The following is a 24,880-nucleotide window of genomic DNA, read 5'->3' on the forward strand; positions in this document are numbered from 1 at the left end:
TTATATTATGCTATATTATATTATATTATATTATATTATGCTACATTATATTATATTATATTATGCTATATTATATTATATTATATTATATTATATTATATTATATTATGCTATATTATATTATATTATATTATATTAGGCTATGTAATATTAGACTATATTATATTATATTATGCTACATTATATTATATTAGGCTATGTAATATTAGACTATATTATATTATATTATGCTACATTATATTATATTATATTAGGCTACATTACATTATATTATATTATGCTTTATTATATTATATTATATTATATTATATTAGGCTATGTAATATTAGACTATATTATATTATATTATGCTACATTATATTATATTATATTATATTATATTATATTATGCTATATTATATTATATTATATTATATTATGCTACATTATATTATATTATATTATGCTATATTATATTATATTATATGATGCTACATTATATTATATTATATTATATTATATTATATTATATTATGCTATATTATATTATATTATATTATATTATATTATGCTACATTATATTATATTATATTATGCTATATTATATTATATTATATTATATTATATTATATTATATTATATTATATTATATTATGCTATATTATATTATATTATATTATGCTACATTATATTATATTATATTATGCTATATTATATTATATTATATTATATTATATTATATTATATTATATTATATTATATTATGCTATATTATATTATATTATATTATGCTACATTATATTATATTATATTATGCTATATTATATTATATTATATTATATTATATTATATTATATTATATTATATTATATTATGCTATATTATATTATATTATATTATGCTACATTATATTATATTATATTATGCTATATTATATTATATTATATTATATTATATTATATTATATTATATTATATTATGCTATATTATATTATATTATATTATGCTACATTATATTATATTATATTATGCTATATTATATTATATTATATTATATTAGGCTATGTAATATTAGACTATATTATATTATATTATGCTACATTATATTATATTAGGCTATGTAATATTAGACTATATTATATTATATTATGCTACATTATATTATATTATATTAGGCTACATTATATTATACTATATTATGCTATATTATATTATATTATATTATATTATATTATATTATATTATATTAGGCTATGTAATATTAGATTATATTATATTATATTAGGCTATATTATATTATATTATGCTACATTATATTATATTAGGCTATGTAATATTAGACTATATTATATTATATTATGCTACATTATATTATAATATATTATATTATATTATATTATATTATATTATATTATATTATATTATATTAATAGGCCTAAAAATTATGATGATAATAATAATAATAAATAGATGTGGTACCGGTAGTAGAATTATTTAGATAATTTTATGTTAATTTTAACCCTCAGAGACCCAGCATAGCAGAATTGCAACATTAGTTTAACGCAATTCGTTTTTTATTTTATCAAACCCATAAAGCTACAGCAGTAGCTGACATTCTAACTGTATCGCGAAAACAGTGTGTGTGTGTGTGTGTGTGTGTGTGTGTGTCTGTGTGTGTGTGTGTGTGTGTGTGCCAAAATTCACAAATCATGCTTAAAAATATATATATTTTTTACGCCTTCTTAAAATCACATCGAAGGTGTAAAATATGTATAGATAAACAGAATCTATGTTGTTAAGAGAAAAGTTTTTTCATGAGAGTATAAATCTGGTCTAATGCGAACACGATGAATATTCTCATTAAAATGATAATACTTTATTTCATGACGCGCTGTTTAACATCTTTAAAAAAAATCTTCGACTCCCATAATTCATCGCTCACATTGTGGTGTATTGTGGGTAATTTGTAAGCACGCTGTAGATATAGACTGGAGAGACCGTCACACATTGTACCTGGTTTGTACGAAGAAAACAAATATATTCACATTTTTCTTTTTCATAAGTATACATTTCAATTATTTGAGAAGGTGGTATTTGTTTTAGGTCTGGACGCTGAGCTTTGTTCAAGCAAGCATGGCTCTAAAGTTAGAGGAGAGTACTCTTTAAGTTTTTAGTTAATACTTCTCTGTTTTATAAAGACATCTGCCCTGAACAGTCGCGCTTTCTTATGTAATAGCCTACTTTTATTTTATTTATTTTCGCCAGCTATTCTTATTGGCACGTCCCATGATCTGTGTTGATTTTGAACATGTTTTCTGTTATGCCATCAGTCACCAGCAGAGAGCAGGTCACTTCTGATTGAAACCCGAGAACGCAGAGCAAAACTGGGAGGGGAGGAGGAGAACTTGAGAGAAAAAGAATGTAAAATACAACTAAAATAATCGTTTACATTCACCGAATTAGTTTATTAGGCTATCTTTCTTAAATATTATTTTATTCTATAAAGTGCCGTAGCTTTTAATAATTAGAAATCAAAACTGTAATTTTAATGTAATTGAAAATGTTTCTCTTGAGGTATAAACAGCGAGTAGAAAAAAGATACTCTATCAACTTACTACAACGTAAATAATTTTATTTTATTTTTTGCTTCAGAAGAATGACAGTTCAGTTGCCAATTATGTAATTTATCAAAAATTGTCTTGATATCAAGTTTGCTTTATACATCAATATATATATATCTGCCTGTATTTTTAGGAAGGGGGTCCCTCAAGAGGATCATCATATTTGAAGGTCTTTGGCATCAAGTTCCTAAAAAAAAAAAACAACAACTGTTCAATATAACACTACATTAAAATATATTTTAATGACAATTAAGATGTTTTGTGTGTGTTATAGGTGTTAATACAAATTTCATTTTAATAGGCTATTAATATTCATTTATACCAGCAATTTAATGATGTGAAAACAATTAGTTAACATGATCAAAGACATCTTAATTTAGGACTTTCTGGAATATCAGATGAAAAATATAACAAAAAACATAAAATAAATAAAAATACCACATTGTAATAAATACAATGCATCTGGAAAGTATTCACAGCGCTTCACTTTTTCCACATTTTGTTATGTTACAGCCTTATTCCAAAATGGATTAAATTCATTATTTTCCTCAAAATTCTACAAACAATACCCCATAATGACAACATGAAAGAAGTTTGTTTGAAATCTTTGCAAATTTATAAAAAAAAAACAAAAACAAAAAAAAACAAAAAGGAAAAAACAAAACAAAACACATGTACATAAGTATTAAACAGCCTTTGCTCAATACTTTGTTGAAGCACCTTTGGCAAAAATTACAGCCTCAAGTCTTTTTGAGTATGATGCTACAAGCTTGGCACACCTATTTTTGGGCAGTTTCTCCCATTCTTCTTTGCAGGACCTCTCAAGCTCCATCATGTTGGATGGGGAGTGTCGGTGCACAGCCATATTCAGATCTCTCCAGAGATGTTCAGTCGGGTTCAAGTCTGGGCTCTGGCTGGGCCACTCAAGGACATTCACAGAGTTGTCCCGTAGCCACTCCTTTGTTATCTTGTCTGTGTGCTTAGGGTCGTTGTCCTGTTGGAAGATGAACCTTCGCCCCAGTCTGAGGTCCAGAGCGCTCTGGAGCAGGTTTTCATCAAGGATGTCTCTATACATTGCTGCATTCATCTTTCCCTCGATCCTGACTAGTCTCCCAGTTCCTGCCGCTGACAAACATCCCCACAGCATGATGCTGCCACCACCATGCTTCACTGTAGGGATGGTATTGGCCAGGTGATGAGCGGTGCCTGGTTTCCTCCAGACATGACGCTTGCCATTCAGGCCAAAGAGTTCAATCTTTGTTTCATCAGACCAGAGAATTTTGTTTCTCATGGTCTGAGAGTCCTTCAGGTGCCTTTTGGCAAACTCCAGGTGGGCTGTCATGTGACTTTTACTGAGGAGTGGCTTCCGTCTGGCCACTCTACCATACAGGCCTGATTGGTGGAGTGCTGCAGAGATGGTTGTTCTTCTGGAAGGTTCTCCTCTCTCCACAGAGTAACGCTGGAGCTCTGTCAGAGTGACCATCGGGTTCTTGGTCACCTCCCTGACTGAGGCTCTTCTCCCCCGATCGCTCAGTTTGGCCGGGCGGCCAGCTCTAGGAAGAGTCCTGGTGGTTCCAAACTTCTTCCATTTACGGATGATGGAGGCCACTGTGCTCATTGGGACCTTCAATGCTGCAGACATTTTTCTGTACCCTTCCCCAGATCTGTGCCTCGATACAATCCTGTCTCGGTGGTCTACAGACAATTCCTTGGACTTCATGGCTTGGTTTGTGCTCTGACATGTCCCACAGTTAACAGTACCTTATATAGACAGGTGTGTGCCTTTCCAAATCATGTCCAATCAACTGAATTTATCACAGGTGGACTCCAATCAAGTTGTATAAACATCTCAAGGATGATCAATGGAAACAGGATGCACTTGAGCTCAATTTTGAGTGTCATGGCAAAGGCTGTGAATACTTATGTACATGTGATTTTTTTCGTTTTTTATTTTAATAAATTTGCAAAGATTTCAAACAAACTTCTTTCACGGTGTCATTATGGGGTATTGTTTGTAGAATTTTGAGGAAAATAATGAATTTAATCCATTTTGGAATAAGGCTGTAACATAACAAAATGTGGAAAAAGTGAAGCGCTGTGAATACTTTCCGGATGCACTGTAATCACAAAATGACTAGGTTACCTTGAATACAGTGTAGATACCACTACAAGATCTCTCTTGTATATTTTTTAGTGACCCAAAATGTAGATAATGGTTAATTTATGTGATTTAATTGGTCATTTTTAATGCACATTGCTGTTTATGAGGTAATTAGCTTATGTTATAATCAATATTCAAAGTGTAGGCTAATAGTGCCTAGTCTCTGTTTCTACTGCCCCAGTTTGTGGAACTACATCAATAACAGAAATGCAACATCAGTGCATTGAAAGAAACATGCACACTGAAATGTCATCAGTAAAATAGTGTATTAGACATATTGTAATTGTTGTGTTGTGACTAATCCCATGTATAGCATATTTGCATTACTTTCACTTGTTCCTTATTTTCAGTGAACAGAGAATGTCTGTTGATTTAACTTTATCTTCTATCTGTAGAGAGCCATACAGTTTTCTCTTCATGTCCAGTAGCCAGACATATGCAGTTCATTGTAATGTCTTTGAGTTTATTTTATATAGGCCTGTATGTAGCGATAGACCGACATATCAGCCAGACCATTTGACCAGCCAAAATGTGGTCATTTTGAGAATACAGGTGCATCTCAATAAATTAGAATGTCGTGGAAAAGTTCATTTATTTCAGTAATTCAACTCAAATTGTGAAACTCGTGTATTAAATAAATTCAATGCACACAGACTGAAGTACTTTAAGTCTTTGGTTCTTTTAATTGTGATGATTTTGTCTCACATTTAACAAAAACCCACCAATTCACTATCTCAAAAAATTAGAATATGGTGACATGCCAATCAGCTAATCAACTCAAAACACCTGCAAAGGTTTCCTGAGCCTTCAAAATGGTCTCTCAGTTTGGTTCACTAGGCTACACAATCATGGGGAAGACTGCTGATCTGACAGTTGTCCAGAAGACAATCATTGACACCCTTCACAAGAAGGGTAAGCCACAAACATTCATTGCCAAAGAAGCTGGCTGTTCACAGAGTGCTGTATCCAAGCATGTTAACAGAAAGTTGAGTGGAAGGAAAAAGTGTGGAAGAAAAAGATGCACAACCAACCAAGAGAACCGCAGCCTTATGAGGATTGTCAAGCAAAATCGATTCAAGAATTTGGGTGAACTTCACAAGGAATGGACTGAGGCTGGGGTCAAGGCATCAAGAGCCACCACACACAGACGTGTCAAGGAATTTGGCTACAGTTGTCGTATTCCTCTTGTTAAGCCACTCCTGAGCCACAGAAAACGTCAGAGGCATCTTACCTGGGCTAAGGAGAAGAAGAACTGGACTGTTGCCCAGTGGTCCAAAGTCCTCTTTTCAGATGAGAGCAAGTTTTGTATTTCATTTGGAAACCAAGGTCCTAGAGTCTGGAGGAAGGGTGGAGAAGCTCATAGCCCAAGTTGCTTGAAGTCCAGTGTTAAGTTTCCACAGTCTGTGATGATTTGGGGTGCAATGTCATCTGCTGGTGTTGGTCCATTGTGTTTTTTGAAAACCAAAGTCACTGCACCCGTTTACCAAGAAATTTTGGAGCACTTCATGCTTCCTTCTGCTGACCAGCTTTTTAAAGATGCTGATTTCATTTTCCAGCAGGATTTGGCACCTGCCCACACTGCCAAAAGCACCAAAAGTTGGTTAAATGACCATGGTGTTGGTGTGCTTGACTGGCCAGCAAACTCACCAGACCTGAACCCCATAGAGAGTCTATGGGGTATTGTCAAGAGGAAAATGAGAAACAAGAGACCAGAAAATGCAGATGAGCTGAAGGCCACTGTCAAAGAAACCTGGGCTTCCATACCACCTCAGCAGTGCCACAAACTGATCACCTCCATGCCACGCCGAATTGAGGCAGTAATTAAAGCAAAAGGAGCCCCTACCAAGTATTGAGTACATATACAGTAAATGAACATACTTTCCAGAAGGCCAACAATTCACTAAAAATGTTTTTTTTTATTGGTCTTATGATGTATTCTAATTTTTTGAGATAGTGAATTGGTGGGTTTTTGTTAAATGTGAGCCAAAATCATCACAATTAAAAGAACCAAAGACTTAAACTACTTCAGTCTGTGTGCATTGAATTTATTTAATACACGAGTTTCACAATTTGAGTTGAATTACTGAAATAAATGAACTTTTCCACGACATTCTAATTTATTGAGATGCACCTGTATGTCCATGAGCCTGAAACCGTGACCATTTAACGGATATACAGATGAGTGCTTGTACCAGTGTTTTAGTGTAATAATCACATCTGACTTCATCTCGATCAGCAGTTTTACAGCTGTCTTTGTGGCAGCGGGGGTGTGGTCAAGCGTCCTTCCGGAGAGAGAGAGAAAGCAGTAAGGGCACTTGCAGCTGAGCTAGATTATGTTTAACACCTGTCTCTAATTCCAGTTGCATGGGGAGAGCGGCATATAAGCAGCCACGCCACCAGCAGAGGAGCGAGAGAGAGAGTCTGGCACAAGGAAGGCCACAGTGCTCCTGAAGCTGTTGCATTTAATCTATTGTGTTTGTGAAGCTGATGTGTCTAACTAACTACGTGCCTGGGAAGCTAATGAGTTTGTGAAGTTGTAAAGCATTGAAGTGGCCGATAAAAAGTCTTACCTGAGCCTGGAAAACCTGCTTCCCTGTGTTCTCCTTCCCTTCTGCTGTGAAGTTGTGTTACAGTCTTATTGGAGCAGTTCATTTGTTCCTTAAGTATTACCACAGACCTGTCTTGTCCTGAGGCTCTTTAGCTGTAAACTTAAGGTGAACTATCATAAGTGTAGTCAGGATTCTTGTAGTTTGAAACAGTCTACTTAAAAAGCAGCTATACCAGCTCAGTTTTATTATGTTATACACATAAGCCAGGAAAAATTGTGGTGAAAAGTGAAGGAGGATCCCAGATCCAGTGAGATGGAAACTGAGGCCAAGAAGTTCTTGTTTTTCAGTTGGACAATTGGACACTTTAGACGCTTGTTCCTAACATGTTACAAGTCAGCTGGCTTATTGGAACAAATGACTCAATGTATTGTGTTCATAATGAAGTGTGAGTGAAGATGAATGAGACTTACACTCTATTGTTTAGCTTTAAATCATTCGTGGCATGTTTTTCTTGGATTAAATGTGTCCCAAGCCCTTGTTCAGGGCCAACACATTGCATGTTTGGAGTGTTAGTGCTGGGTACATCTGCACTGACTCACGTTTTACACATACGTAAGTTACTGGAATCTGTTGACTGTAAGTATGCATGCCATGAGAACCCGTTTTGTTGAGTTGTGCAAAGGTTACATTCTTATTTAGAAACCATTTTTGTTGAGCTCTCATGAATGCAAAGCCTACTCTCAACAGCTGCCACAGATGTCAACTCAAGGCATGGTTTTGAACGTCTGTCACTGGGCTGAAGTCATCGTTAAAGATAATGTATTGTGTCCCCTTGATCAGTAACGGTGAACTAGACATTATTCTCTTTTTTTTTATCACAGTGAAAGTAATGGGAGATCAGCCATTGTTGATATCATCTCGCTGAGACAGTGCATTGTAAATTAAATGTTGTTTATCTGTGTTCAGAGAGCTCTTAAAAGGAGTTGCACTCTAAATAGGGAAACTATTTTAATTTGATTACCACAGTGTAGAGGGCATGTGGTATTATTACATCCCCAAAGACTTGCTCTTAGAGAAGCAGAAAATGACAGTGATGGGAGGTTGTACTTGTCCCTTTAAAACATTTTTTTTAATTATTTCAAACATTCCCTTTCAATCTAAAAATAAAACAAAAGATTAAATCAGTCAATGAATAAAATAAATCATATCGTAAATGGTTGAATCCATGACACAGGTCATATTTTACCACAAAATCATGGGGGGAAAATACATCTATCAAATAATCCAATGAATAAATGTATTCAAGTTAAATAAAATAATAATAGTAAATTTTATGACAATTATATGCATACTTTCCCTCATTCCTTATTTCAGTAATACATCCTGGCATTTTACTTTTGAGTTTCTTTATTCGTGATGATTCTCATTAGATTGGCTTACTGTCTGTAATACTGTAATTTCTATCCTGACACTTTTATTAATTAAAATCAGCATGAATTGACAGCAGTTAAACAAATACTGCCATTACCGTATCAAGACAAAATGTCACAGTCTTAATGGTCTGTGTTCATGGTCACAGTCTGTGTTTGTGATGTTTTAAGCTAGATGACTGACATTGTTAATGGCACTATTTGATTTGTCCCCTTTTGTGATGTGTTTACTATGACAAATATCCGGCTTCATGGCAGGCAGATAGGAAATATTTCCCTCACACTTCATCACTACCCATATGATTGATAGGGACCAAGGTGTCTGCCCTGGGTTCTATGGCATGTTGGGAAACATCCACTGTGGCATTACAGAATGTTGCAGATGGGACATCCCCTGCCCCCCCCCCCCCCCCCCATAATTAGTAATTATAGGATTATGAGAGATGAATAAGGTAGTCAAAACAGCACCGGTTCTAAAATAGAGTGCATACACACAATGTCTCGTGGGAAATTAAAGCTGTTTGGGAAGTCATGGTCATGAGTTCAGGATGCAGACGTGCAGTATGTATAGGACATTTTGTCCCAACTATTTTTGCCTGCTTTAGAGTGTCATATTTTAATTCTCCCAGAGGTTTTGAAATTACAAGGGTTTTCAGTATTTAGGATCTTGAGAATGCCAGACAGCAACATCGAGAAGTCAGAAGAGTATCATTCTTATTCATAGTGTGATGCAGAGTTTTACCCTGCGTACTATGTATAAGATCTAAACACGCTGCAGTGATATTTCATCAGATGGGTGTTAGACCTCTGCCAAGCTTATAAATTATTCAGCTGCAATATCTGAGACTAAATGCTAGTTCCTTTAAAGGTAATGTGTGTGTGTGTGTGTGTGTGTGTGTTTTGGGGGGTTTAAAATGCTTTCTTCTATTCCAGTTTAATATACTGAATTATACAACAGTTTGTTCTGGTCCTCGAATTGGCGTCCCAACAGCATCTGAACACTTCACCGTGTTCGTGGCTTTCCAAATAGTGGTGGGGATTTTGATTCGTTGTTATTTTCATTTCATTCACTGATTCATTCTGTGGCCATTTCTGGAGATTGCATATATACTCCAGTAGGTGGCGACAAATGAGCTTCATTTTTTATATGAATGAGTCATCGAATCATTGACGAAACTTATTCATCAGTTTATAATTTATGAAGTAATTTCTCAATATTTCGAAACAATGGAAGTGAGTGAGGATAATTTGTTCACTTAAAATATTATTTCTAAAACAGATTTGTTTACTAACGTAACGAAACACTACTAGTTCACAGAAGTTGCGCTGGTTGCCTTGGCCTTTGGTGAAGTTAGTGGCACCAAATTAGAGATGTGATAACTTACTCTTGTATTACTTTTTATTACAGGCGAAGGCATCAGATGAATGGTAAGTTATGGGTTTTGTTATATTCAACCTGTTTGTCATTGTAAATGCTTTATTTTATTACAGGCCCAGTCTGTATAATAGTCCAGTAGTCTATATAATACGTTATAGGCACTAGAACAGAAGGTTGGTTTGAAATGGAATGGTAATCTAAAAGTTAAACCATATATGAAACTAGAACCCATTTCCATGGCCTTTACAAAGCTCAAAGACAGTCCAACGGCAGGGTAGGATGACCACATATTGGAAAGTCTGTAAGAGCTTTAGTCCAATACATAAAAGAAATACCAAACCATCCTCAGAATAGAGCATCATCTGTTTTATTTAAACTAGTTACCATGCCAAAAATCCTTCACTATATTTTACCCCTGTGCTAGCCGCTTCCCTGCCGGAGTCTGTGCTCTGCCCCTTCTGTTTCCAGTGGCAACAACCGAACAATCATCGGGTGTGCCTACGGCCAAAGCGGAAGCCCATAGCAAGGATTAGAAGACTTCTGAGGAGGGAGGCAGCAGGAAAAAGACTCAGCACAGGCTGAAGTCCTTCAGAAGTTTAAATGGGCCACTAATTCTCTGGTGAGGTCAATTGACCTGTTCATTTAAATGCATATTTCTGTCCTCTTGAGTGCAGGCCTAAACCTAGTCCTATCTCTGCCCTTTCCTAAGTGCAGATCCTTAAGATTAGATAGATGAATATAAACCAGACAGAACAGACCTCACATTGCCATATATGTATATGCAGTGAGACACTTACAATAGCTGCCTAGTATACATACATTTACAGTATATACATATAAATATACATTTTAGATATGCAACAATCATGCTGTTTTAAAAGTATAACCATAACTCTAAACATTACATCTTTTAGCATGAAACTGGTGTAATAGAATCATTTACAAACCCTGTCTGTGCGACGTTATATCCAATCTTTCACCTCATGTCATGACCAGTGTAAAGTATTCTGCATGGCATGTGTGTAAAGAAACCTGGAAGGGCATGGTAGAGATGTGACATAACTATTGATACAATGCTCTGTAAAAATCTGCAAAGTTTACACAAAGATACAGAGGGGGGAATTCACAAAGAATTAATTGGGCCTGTGAAAGTGCTTGTTTAGCGATTTAGATCTTGCAGGCCAATTCAAGTGCTATATAGCGGAGGATGCAGCAGACCGTGATTTGACACACCTTGTCGGGACTATACAGCATCACTGTGATCCAGACACATAAATAATTTCTTAAACATGCCAAAAGTGCGCTTGACTACACTGCACATCTGGATATATGTCAGGTTATACTGCTCTTCTTCATCATTTGATCATTATTTATGAATTGCTGCTGAAATGATCAATAGAAAATGTTAGTGAATAAGACGCAGGTTTTTGCGCTGAATTACCACATGCAAAAGTGCCATAACTGTTAAGTGAATTCACCCCAGAATGTTCTGCAAACTCCACCCAATGGAATTTAGCTGTTAACACAACTAGAATTTCTTCCTCCTAAAAAAGTAGTCCAACCACAAAATACTTTAGACCACATAAGCACAAATCTGTTTTTGTTTAAAAACTTTGTTTTCCGTTCGCTAACGTCATTGTTTTCAGTAGTATGTGGAAATGGAGTGCGTTTTCGTGGAGGAAAACGTGCTCTAGTGTGGAAGAGTGGCGTAAATGTAGCAGAATAATTTGTTTTCATACTAATTTTTTTTTGGATGTGTCAAGTAGCTACAGCTCAAGTAGCTAATTTTTTTTAACTGAAGAATTCAGTTAAATGGTTTAACAAAAACACATTTTTGTTTTCAGGTCTTTTGGCTAACTTGCCTGCAAAGATTCCATTTTAAATGTATTTTCATTAAACAGGTTGCTATATGTTTTTTACAGACTGAGGGACTGCCAGACAGGCCATAGACATAATGTTGAAAATATCCTGGTTTATTGCTTTTAAGCATTTGTTCCGCTGCTCTGCCTTTGGTAGACAGGGACAGAATCATTGATGTGACCCGACAGGCAGTTCCCATTGACTTTCCACTTAGATTGACATGCACACCATGTGAAGTGCATTTTTACTACTAATGCCCTCTATAAGAGTACTGCCTGTGGAACAGCATGATTTAACCCATTTGGAAGTTTAGCCAGGAGACTAATTTCTTTTTTAAGTTATGGTTATTGATTATCACACACGTTAAACAGGAGGACATTAATCAGACACCGAAATGCTCCTTTTATAGTAATGCATTTAGCCTCAAATGACTGTCATCTTAGAGCCAATAAGATGAGCTTATGATGATTAAAAGCAGAGAAGTTATATTTTCAGCCCCGGTGTCTGACACTCCTCAGGACTGTGACTGGATTGTTGAGTGGTAAGAGGGTGCTTAGTGATATGTGTTTATTTGTAGAAGTATTTAACAGTCTAAAGCACTGGAATGGCGGTCTATGTGCAGTTTTACACTTTTCTTTATAGCTTGTAGTTAGTAATACTGAAAGACTCATGGTTCTGGGGGAGGTGTAAGTTTGCTGTATGCTACACACATGGTGGCATTTGTTTCTTTATGGGAGAGGAAGATGCTGACTGGACTTACAATGAACTTGACAGAGAGCCAGTGTCAAGAGAGTTCATCTCTATGAACTGTCTGTGTGAGCTGACACTAGTAGCTGTGAGGGTAATGTCTTTTGAAGAAGGGGTCATGGAACACCATCTTTCTCTATTTTCAGACTTGGGTTGATAATTCATATAAATATTGCCTCATATCTGTCTTACTATGAAGAATATGACTCTTGATTAATGCCATTAAATATTTAAAGTGTCATATAAACAGTTGGGCAAGTTACACAAGTAACAGACTTTTTACTTATGCACCCCAAACATTTCAAATGTTACATTTAAATGTGCTTGCCTAAAGATTTTTGAATATTCATTGACATGGCTTGCTAGCAATACAAATCTCAAGATTACACTGATTACTTAGCATTTAATATCAGTAGTTTTCCGAGTTTCACTTTGAGAAAGAATACTCTTCATCTGTTTTTCTTGTGTGGCCATAAAGCTAATAGAAAATTCTTAAAAATAAACCATTAAGAGACAATGAGATTAAACTAGATTTGCAAGTCTTAGGTAAGCTTAGGTTTTAGGGTTTTGTTCAGTGTTAATGAAATTCTGCGCCATAACCGCTTAGGCGTTCATGACCCTCAACTAAACATTTAATGTAAATTAGTGGAATATTTTCTAACTTTTATTTTAAATTTCTTAAAAAGTATTGTTTACCACCAAAAAATCCAAAGCACAAGAACTCGTGGAATTGGAAGGGAATATTAAATGTGCAGAGGCAGAGCTAAAGCGCCAAATGTCGTCTGATGGCCTCAGAGAATTGACCCGATTGAAATACAGATATAATACTATTTTGTCACGGAAGGTGGGGTTTTGGCTATTCAGGGCAAGCCAGTCATACATTGAGTCGGGGGACAAAGCAGGGAAGCTTTTGGCTAGATATATAAAGCAGAGAGTGTCTTTTTCTATCATTCCCTCAATGAAATCTGCTGGTGGTGAAATATTTACCTCGGCCATTGATATTAATAATGCTTTTAAAGAATTCTATCTTGATCTCTATAGTTCCATGTCTTTGTCTACTGATGAAGATATTAGGAACTTTGTGGAACCATTAGATCTCCCTAAACCGACAACTGAGCAAAAAAAGATAACCTGATTCTGAGATAACCTTGGAGGAGCTTGGCGAGGTAATTAAGGCCTTGCCTACAGGCAAGGCTCTGGGGCCAGACGGCTTTGCTGATGAATTTTTTAGATCTTATACTATCATTAAAGAATGGAAAGCTTCCGCCAACCATGACACAAGCCCGGAGCAGTCTGATTCTTAAAAAGGACAAAATCCAAACGAGTGTAAAAGTTACCATTTTAGTTAGAGTTAATTTTGACCCCTTAATAAAAAGGTTTTTGAGCGATGTGGGCAGGTGGGCTTCATTACATTTATCTATGATTGGGAAGGTTAATGTTATTAAAATGAGTTGTATTCCAAAATTCAAACCTGCTACAATCTCTCCCTGTAGATGTCCCCCTCTCTTATTTCAAGCAATTTGATAGCATAGCGAAGTCCTTCATTAAGAATGGTAAACGTCCCAGATTACGTTTCAATAAGTTACATTGGCCAGTTGACAAAGGTGGGCTAGGCCTACCCAAGAGTTTGTTTTATTATTATGCATTCGGTCTCAGACATTTGGCTCATTGGTAGCTTCCACCTGAGAGAGCCCCTCCCTAGTTTTGTATTGAACAGGTAGTTCTTGCCCCTATTTTGCCATTGCAAAGCCTTTCTATTAAACTAACCAGAGAAGTTAAGTTACACCGTTATCTCACATTTGCACTCCGTATGGACAAAATTGTCCTGAATGTTTAATTCAGACATTTATTTAAATGTTGCCTCGAGCATATGGCTGAACCCAAAATTATGTAGTAATAAGTCCCCTTTCTGCTGGTCAGAGTGGATTGTGAGGGAGGTTAATATGCTCGGTGACCTATATGAGAGTGGAGTGTTGAGATCCTTTGAAAATATGGTTCAACATTTTAGGATTCCCAGATCTCAGTTCTTTAGGTATTTACAGCTGCGCCACCTGCTCTGTACTATTTTTGAGATTAGCATACACCCCCCCGAAGCGGCAGATACTCTGGTAGTAGTGATTACTGCTTTTGATAAAGGTCATGAGGCATCAGTGTATTACTCCCTGCTAATTCAGAGTCTGGGGGATGGAATTTCAACTTCTCTCAACAGATTATGGGAGAAAGATTTAAACTTTGTATTGGAGGAGGGAGTCTGGGCTAGTATTCTAAAAAAGTCAAGTCTACATCTAGAGATGCAAGGGTGTGCCTTATGCAATTTAAGATTTTACATCGATTCTATTGGACCCCCTCTAGATTGTATAGGCTTGGTCTTAAAGACACACCCACCTGCTGGTGATGCCAGTTAGAAGATGGGTACACAACCCATGTTTTTTTTGTGGTGTGTTAAGATCCAAGAATTTTGGTTGAGGGTTCAGAGCTTTATGTGTGACGTATTGGACACTCAATTTTCATTTTGCCCCAGACTCTGTATCTTAGGTGATGGGGTGGTCATTAATATAGGGGACAGACATATAAAAAGTTGGGTCCTAGCCGGAGTTATGATAGGCAGATGGATCATTTTTAGGGGATGGAAGTCGGCCAGAGCACCCTCATTTCAGAAGTGGTGCAAAGAGTTGGGCAGGTTGGCGGCATTCGAGGAGGTGATATATAGAAGGTGGGGAAAATGGGATTTGTTTAACAGGAAGTGGGGTAGATATTTGGCCATTTTGGAGGGTTCTCGGGAAGGGGCAGTGGAGAGGGATTCATGGTTTTAAATGTGTATGTGCATTCTTATTGTTTTGTGAAAGTATACTTATGTTTTTTTTAATGTTCTAATTAATTATGACCACTGCAGTGCGTGTTTGTGTCGGGTGGTGGAATGTTTGGGGGGAGGGGCTTAATGTATATAATTTGATTGAATTATAATAAACATAAAGTTATGTTTATTTTGTGAATGGAATCAATAAAAATAGTTAAAAACAAAAAAAGTATTGTTTACTAAAACCAAAAATAGCATGTCTAAAAAATAAAATTATCTTCAAAACAAAGTTTGAACAGAGTTTATATGTTAAGTGTTGTCCTGGCTGAATTAATTACCGGTTTTTAATACTTAGGTAAGGGGTTGGGCGGGGGTTCTTGGCCTTAAATGTTGAAATCAGTCTTGCACCCTGTCTCTTGAATTGGGAATGCTCGACATGCTGGTAGTTTGTGACAGTTCTACCAGGTCTTTAGCAAGTTATTATAAGCATCCACTTCTTTATTGGCTTACCTGAGCTGGATTAAGGCCTGTTTCATCTTCCCTGATAAAAATATACTTGCATAAGCACATGCAGTATGTGATGCATGAATTATGGTAAAGTTCACCGGAGTTTACCTATGTATTTCAGAGGTTCATTTTTAGCTCGTGCAGTGAGGTTAAAGACGGAGTGGGTTCCAGTGGCTTAGTGCATCCTTGCTACTACTGTATATAGGCTGTTCACAGCACCTAGGCTAGGTCCCAGTTCTTATACTTAGACTATACACTAAAGTTTATTTGGCTGGTGATATCTAGGCCTTGACAGAATCCACTTTATTTTGCATTTTCTGTGCTGATTTAAGGGGAAAATCTGCAAAGTGAATATTTGCGTGAAAGAATTGGAGCTGAGAGTACAACATGCTTTTGCTTTGGTTGCTGAAAATAAGCAATAGTCAAATGAGCCAAAATATTTCATTAATGAACATGCTGAGCTTATTGCAGAATTCCATGGTCGTATGGTGTGAGCCAAGTGATGGGGATGGCACATACTGTAATTTTGAGTATATAGCTAGACAGTATGCCAGTATTGGGACATACTAACTTATCATAAAATTGCTTTTTGATGTCACATATCCCCTTTTCATGTAATGTTTGCATATGTAAGCATAAGATTCTATTTAATTTCATTACCTGACTACTAAAATATATTATTACTTCTCTTTTAGGTTCAGACATTTGAAAAACTGTTGTAGCAGCTTTGGTTTGGCTTTTCTCCCCAATTTTCTTCAACTTAAAAGAAATAGAAAGAAAACTGTCATAAACTCTTCCTATTCTCTTGCATGCTTTTGGTTGTGGACTATATACAGTAAGCCCAAAAAAGCATGTATGGATGCACACTTTGGAAACAGTGCACCATCCAAGCTCTTTTGACATCATATTTTCAATGGACAATGATTTGGGCCATGCTCCTACTAATTTTTGCATGCTATTTAGGACAAATAGTATGAAAATTGGATCGCTGCTGCTCATAATGTAAGTTTCCTCTGACACAAAGCTCAACTGTTGTGTGCATCTTTTAACATTCTGGGTAGCATTTGTGCCAAACAGCCTTGGCTTTTTCCACCCTACATTTGATGCATGATACGTGTGGCATCTAATTTCTCTCCAGGGAAAGAATCAGTGATGCAAATTTTCCATGTTTGGTCAAGAGGGTTGGACATACCAAAGATCGATCACCCTGGAAAGCAGATTGGTCTCCTCATATCAATAGCTGAACACACACACACACACACACACACACACACACACACACACACATACGCATTTGAAGTCAGAAGTTTACATACACCTTAGCCAAAGACCTTTAAACTCAGTTTTTCACAATTCCTAACATTTAATTGTAGAAAACATTCCCTGTCTTAGGTCAGTTAGGATAACTACTTTATTTTAAGAATGTGAAATGTCGGGGGCCTGGGTAGCTCAGCGAGTATTGATGCTGACTACCACCCCTGGAGTCGCGAGTTCGAGTCCAGGGCGTGCTGAGTGACTCCAGCCAGGTCTCTTAAGCAACCAAATTGGCCTGGTTGCTAGGGAGGGTAGAGTGACGTTGGGTTAACCTCCTTGTGGTCACTATAATGTGGTTCCCGCTCATGGTGGAGATTTGCACTTTTTGAACCAAACAATGTTCATCTCTAGGAGACAAAATGCATCTCCTTGCATGATGGCTGCGTGGTCCCATGGTGTTTATACTTGCGTACTATTGTTTGTACAGATGAACATGGAACCTTCAGGCATTTGGAAATTGCTCCCAAGGATGAACCAGACTTGTGGAGGTACACAGTTTTTTTTTCTGAGGTCTTGGCTGATTTCTGTATATTATCCCATAATGTCAAGCAAAGAGGCACCGAGTTTGAAGGGAGGCCTTAAAGTACATCCACAGGTACACCTCCAATTCAGTACACCTCCTATCAGAAGCAAATTGTCTAATTGTCTAAAGGCTTGACATCATTTTCTGGAATTTTCCAAGCTGCATAAAAGCACAGTTAACTTAGTGTATGTAAACTTCTGACCCACTGTAATTTTGATATAGTCAATTAAAAGTGAAACAATCTGTCTGTAAAAAATTGTTGGAAAAATCACTCATGTCATGCACAAAGTAGATGTCCTAAATGACTTGCAAAACTATAGTTTGCTAATATTAAATCAGTGGAGTGGTTAAAAAATTAGTTTTAATAACTTCTGACTTAACTGTAAAGGATTTGGCCATGCTTCCAAATCAAGGACAGCTCTGCCAGCTAGTATCTCAACAGCAAGGTTACAGCAGACAGTCCAGCCCAGCTTGTGGCTGAGGGTATTTCAGGATCCTTGTCTATTAATAGAAAACAAAGAGCCCATTTGCTGGATTGATGTGTGTTTTAGAAGAAAAGTGTTAGTAAATGTTCAAGAAGTGAGGGATAACTCATTGAAAAGCTCTTTTAAACCACCCTTTCCTATGATGATTTTCTATTACAGAAATTAACATCTAGATGTGCAGAAATTAGTTTGAAATATTTATGAATCTTCCTATATTAACCAACACATTTAAAACAATTTAGAATTTTTAAATCATTAATTTTTTGGATGTGAACTAGATTATTAAATTTTCAAGAAAATGTAAGTGGTGCTTGCCTGTAAAATACAATTTCTGCCACGATGCTAGGGTGTTACTATTCCATTGCTAAGGTGTTCTGATTTTTTTTTTTTTTTCCTATGTGATAGCTAGGGTGTTCTGCTTGGTTACTAGTTGGTTGCTTAACTGGCCCAAGTCAAAAGAGCAAACCCCATGCCCTGATGATATTCTGATCTCTAGACATAGCTCAGGTCCCTCCTACAATGTGCAGCAAGGACTTTTTTGTCTGTTTTATCGTGGGCCAGGTGAAAATACTATGTTCAATTATTTAGACAAGTAATAATACACCTCTTCTCAACAAGCCACATGATTTGAAGTATTATTCCTTTCCATAGCACAAATGGTGCAGGATGAGTTACTCACAGAGTTTAGTACTTAGGGTTTGTCTACATTTCTAACTGTTAGTACGAGCAATAGTAATAGTGGTTCTTGCAATAATTATAGATATACAGTATCAATTATAGATAATCTAATATGTATTCATGTTTTGATAATGTGAAATTATTGTAAGTGGAAGGTTAGAAGTAGTAGAAACCTCTGGCAATATTGTCATTCCATTCATGACTCCTCACCCTGCATCACATTACCATAATCTATATGCATCCATTCCTGCTCCGTTTTGCTTTCTCTATTTGTTTTCTTTTCTCTGCCTCAACAGCTGCTGTTGACTGATTGCATCAATCTCTCAGGAGCCGCAGAGTTTTCGCCAGTATAAAAAAGCATGTGGATTCTCATAGCCCTATATTTATCGAACTCCGATCACGTGTGGGTGTTAGATTACTTTGGACAGACGTCTTGAGATCAGAGCGTCATCATGTCACTGTTTGATGAATGTGTTATTGATACTCTTATGAAGTGCTGATATGCAGCTGTGTTTATGTGGAATTTCTGAAAGAGAGGGGGAAGAAGAAGGATCAACAAAGATTTGTCTCACTCATCACCCATCACCCATGTGCCTGTCCTACAACCTTCAGCCAATGAAAGAAATGTTCAGGATGTAAAGGAAATGTTAAGTACAACTTCAAGGAAGAGCTTAAAAAGAAAATGCTGTCCTTATTTACTCATCCTCAATTCGTTTGTGTCAAACGTATGACTTTCTTCCATGGAATACTAAAGGTTTCTCGCAGATTGTTATGAACTGACAACCATCTCCTGCTTTGTTCCATGGAAGAAGTTAATTATATGTATTATAATTATTTGACTGCATATTAAGCTGAGAAAGGAGACAGTATTTTAAAATTGAAAAAAATTACACACTTAACCTTTAAAGAGATAGTTCCCCCAAAAATGAAAATTCTCTCATCATTTACTCGCCCTCATGCCATCCCAGTTGTGTATTACTTTCTTCAGCAGAACACAAATGAAGATTTTTAGAACAATCTTTCAGCTCTATAGGTCCAAACCATACAAGTGAATGGGTGCCAACATTTTGAAGCTCCAAAATCCACATAAAGGCAGCATAAAAGTAATCTATATGACTCCAGTGGTTAAATCCATGTGTTCAGACACGATATGAAAGGTGTGGGTGAGAAACATATAAATATTTAAGTCATTTTTTAAATATAAAGTAGGGGGTAATATGCATGAAATATGTGAATCACCAAAAACAGAAGGTGAAAGTGAAGGAAAAAGGACTTAAATATTGATCTGTTTGTCATCCATACCTATCATATTGCTTCAGAAGATATGTATTTAACCACCAGAGTCATCTGGATTACTTTTATATTGGCCTTATGTGGATTTTGGAGCTTCAAACTTTTGCCACCCATTAGCTTGCATTGTATAGAACTACAGAACTGAAATATTCTTCAAAAAATCTTTGTGTTCAGCAGATGAAAGAAAGTCATACACATCTGGGATGACATGACGGTGAGTAAATAATGAGAGAATTTTCATTTTTGGGTGAATTATTCCTCTAAATCTAAGAGTCAGGGAAGAAAGACTGTCAGGAATGGCATTTTTCTCATCTCCCCTTAAATCTGTCTTCATCTTTGACAGTTTTGTTCCAATGGTCACCTACCAGCCAGCTGTGTCGGCATCTTTGTTTGAAGCCTTGTGTTTATGGCCCTGGTTAATGGGCAGATATTGATCATGGATAATAGGCTATTTTAGGAGTGAGCTGTGTGATTGAGATTAAAGGATATGGCAGAGACCATTGTCTTTATATGGACAACCGATCGACTTTAAACAGAGGTTAACTAGTATGAGGTCTTCCCCAATTCAGCTGTACTCTTGGTTAGTTCAGCCTATGTTTAAGCTAAATACCAAAGCATTTCCCTTTAGGGACTGATATATTTAATCTCTGCAAGATAAGTAATGTTTTAGCTATAAAGATGTCATTTGGTGCATGTGAAGTTTAAGTCCGGCGTTACAGGTAATTTGATCACACCAGAACAACTGTGATTATTGTCTTCATTAAATCATATTGTAAAGAAAGGGTCGATATATTAAGAAAGTTTGATTAATTCTCATGTAGACCATCTGAACATTTAATGTCAGAGGAATTTCATAAAGGATTGTTAGGGAATTACATTGAAAACCTTCAGTAACCGATGAGAGTCGTGATTGAGTCACTCAGACTCCGCCCCACTGCAGCTGATTGGCTGTGCTTGCTCTTTAAATCTCCAAACATGAAGAGAGCAGTAGTAAACATAGCTTATCTCACTGAATGACTGGAGCATTTAAAATCATCCAAATTTCTACTTCAGTTTCAGCCACCTCTAACCCTCAAAAGCAATGACTACCTTTGTGACGGTGAGTTTAATTTCCACTGAGCGATTTGAAGAACCTAAATTGAATTGATTTATAGTGTGTGCAGATACTGCTAATTAATTCATGTACATTAATTTCAATTATGCAAAAATGTAACCACATATTCAGAATTGGAGGGACCAAATGTAATGATTTATTCATATTAATTGCAATAATGCAATGATGTAACCACATTCAGGGTTGGGCAACCAAATGTAACCATTTATTGGTATTAATTGCTATAATGCAACATTTTTACTGCATATTCAGAATCGGGGGTGACCAGTTGTAATGATATATTCATAATAATTGCATTAATGTCACTACATATTCAGGATTGTGGAAAACAAATGTGGTAATTTAAGGATTAACCATTGGAAAGCCTGTATTTGTCGAGCACTAATCTAAATATTAAGAGGGACTTGCACCCTCAGTCTATGGTGGTTATGGCCCAGCATTAATGTGTTTTTAAAGAAACTCTTCTGTATGTCAAATAGAATTTTTGTGTGTCAGGGCAAAAGTATGCAAGCCCCAGTGGTTGGGTGGTTTAAATTAGTGTTTGTCTCTGGCAGTTTCTGGCCTCCAGGGCATGTGACCTGTACACTGCTGTTTTTAGAGCTCACGTTCATGTGCAATGTGTGAGATACCTGTCAAAGAGTTGTCTACAACTCCTGACTGTCATAGCACTGTGTTAGCAGATATTATAACACAATTAAAAAGTATTCGAGAAGCAACAACTTTGTTTTATACATGAGTTTTTGTAACTTGTTCAGGTTAAAGCAATGCATTGTGTTGGTGTTGCGTTTTAATATTGTGGTTTTGATAAAGTTGAGCCAGCATCAAAAGTTCAAACAACTGTTTTTGTAATCTGATAGACTGCAATATTTGTTTGCGGGACACTTGGCTGTCCACACTCCACACTTTCTCCACTGATTTCCAGAGGGACTAACAGTCATGCATATTATCAACATAACTTGCATTCCATCTCTAAGATCCGTGAGCACCTCTGATGTCAGATTGTCACTGCTGGCTGTCACAGTTGCTCTGATAGAGGGCTGTTTTGTGAAAGCACTGACATCCTTTCTTATCAGATTTGCTTTAATCAATATTGCATGTTTCTTTTAAAGGTTTCATCATCTGTTTTTCATATAGGATACATTTTCCAAATATATCATAACAACAATCCCTACTAATGTTGTTCTTTTATGCACACAATTTTGTAAATCATTTATATGTCTTCTTGCAAATTATAATATTGGCAAACAGTCATAAAAAATAAAAAAAAATCTTTCATTCAATTTCTTGTGTAACCAACAAAACAATGCTCTCTTCTCTTAGATGGCCACTTGTCACACCTGTAGTAAGACGTCCAGACAACCTGGAATGAACAGGGAATTTTTGACTACTCTATCAAGGTACCGCAGCACCCCAGGGAGTGTGGGCAAATTCAGGACTCCACAGTCTGCTAACAGGGCCAATCCAAAATCTTCACTGAACAGAATACCAAGTGGGACACCAAGGTATGATCTATGTTTAAGCAAATCTATTGCAGTGCCCCTGTTAGCCAAATCTGATTACCATCCACAAACTTTTACCCCAAAATTTGAAAGATTCTGTCATTTACTAATTAATTAAATAATTAATTAATTCTGTTACTCCAAACCTTTTCTCTGTGTAGGTCAGTGTCCTCAAACACCAGCTCATCATCTTCAAAGTCAGGTAGTGTAAAGTCGTCACCTTTTGCTCGCCTCAAGAAGCTCCTTATGCTGGAAGACAAATGGCAGAGCAAGAAAGGGGGTCTGAAGGACTTCCTCTCCTCTTTCTGAACATCTCTGAAGGTCTTACGCTGAATCCTTCGACCAAAGGCTGTGGCCCACTTTGAGTGGTGCTACTGAAATTCAGCTTGAATTGGCTGGTGATGGTTTCTCCTTGTGTATTACAGTGCCACCTAGTGGAGGACTGTGGAAGGGTGGTTTTGAGAACTTTGGCAGTAATGCCTTTATAGCGGGTTACTGTTTATTAAACAGCACGTCTGCCTTCCTTCTATCAATTATGCCTCTGGATCCTTGTGGACTTTATGTTTTTTAGGAGAGTGTCACTTAAGGTTGTCACATGTGCTACAGAACCATGCTCTGATTATTTTATTTTTTGTATGTTTGGCATTTATTTTCATAATGTTACATACTTTCTTTATCTGTTGTGATATGTTAGTTTTGTACACAAAACTAGCCCTCTTACATCACTGCTTCAATTTTGTAAGGGAAGATGGATTGTCTTATGCTGGCTCACAAAATGAAAATCATTTTATATTCTTTCAAGTTGAGCTGGGATTTCTTGTTTACATTTGATGGTCTAATGGCCTTCAAACTATATAGCAAAGACCAAAGCGTTTTGCCGATAGACTTTATTCAAAGCTGTGCCATATTTGATTATTGACTGAAATGAAAATTAGGCTATAAGGGATAGACTTGTCTGTTCTGTGGGTCATACTGTTGTTTAAAGTGGTGTTAATCATTCAGCTGATCTTTACTAAAATATCAGTGGATAAAAAAAACTTCCGAAAACATAAGTTGGGAAAATTAGATGTGATCGAGTAGTTTTATGCAGTGCATGCATCACAGCCTCTCATTCTAACCAAACATCAAATATGGCGCTACTGTAAATTAGGTCTATAGATTCCTTATTTCATAGAAACTTTTTTTTTTTTTCAGCATAGTGCAATTAAAATGAAAGTTTTTTTTTTTTTTTTTGTCTTGATTGATGCTTCACAGAATTTTGCAATAAAAAGTAAACCACTTAAGTTTTTTTTATTATTAAAGAGCTATGCAAATCGCCATCTTATGTATTTAGAGAAGCAGCATTACATTACATCATGAGTTGAATTAGAGTACAATTTAGATAAACACGTGTTTGAAGAAAGGTTGCCGATGGCTCCATTTACCGTGACAGCCAGGGTACATGGAAGACTTGTTATATGTTACCAGAAAATACCAAGGTCTTGGTATTTGTGTTTTTAGAAATATTACTATTAAATTATATCTATATATATATATACACTGATGAGCCAATATATTATGACCACTTACAGACGAAGCAAATAATGTTGATCATCTCCTAACAAGACCATGTGTCAAGGTCTGGGTAGATTAGATGGTAAGCGAACAATCAGTTCTAGTCAGGTTGTTGAGTGCAGGAGTGAAAACCTGTGCAATTTTGACAAGGACCAAATTGTTATGGCCAGACGACTGGGTCAGAGCATCTCTGAAATGACAAGGCTTGTGGGGTGCTCCCGGTCAGCAGTGATGAGTACCTGCTGACAGTGGTCCGAAGAGGGACAAACCAAAAACCAGCGACAGGATATTGGGCACCCAAGGCTCATCGATGCACAATGGGCTTTCCCATCTGGTCTGAACCGACAGAAGGTCTACTGTGGCACAAGTCACAGAAAATTTTAATGACAGT

At 36.4% G+C, this 24,880-nt stretch overlaps 1 pseudogene; it reads left to right on the plus strand.

Moving 5' to 3' along the window:
* LOC127421032 (UPF0711 protein C18orf21 homolog) overlaps positions 1 to 24,209 on the plus strand; it is a 26,794-nt pseudogene extending 2,585 nt beyond the window's left edge.
* The last annotated feature ends 671 nt before the right edge of the window (positions 24,210 to 24,880 follow it).

The sequence above is a fragment of the Myxocyprinus asiaticus genome, chromosome 30, assembly GCF_019703515.2.
Source record: "Myxocyprinus asiaticus isolate MX2 ecotype Aquarium Trade chromosome 30, UBuf_Myxa_2, whole genome shotgun sequence".
NCBI classification, from domain to species: Eukaryota; Metazoa; Chordata; class Actinopteri; order Cypriniformes; family Catostomidae; genus Myxocyprinus; species Myxocyprinus asiaticus.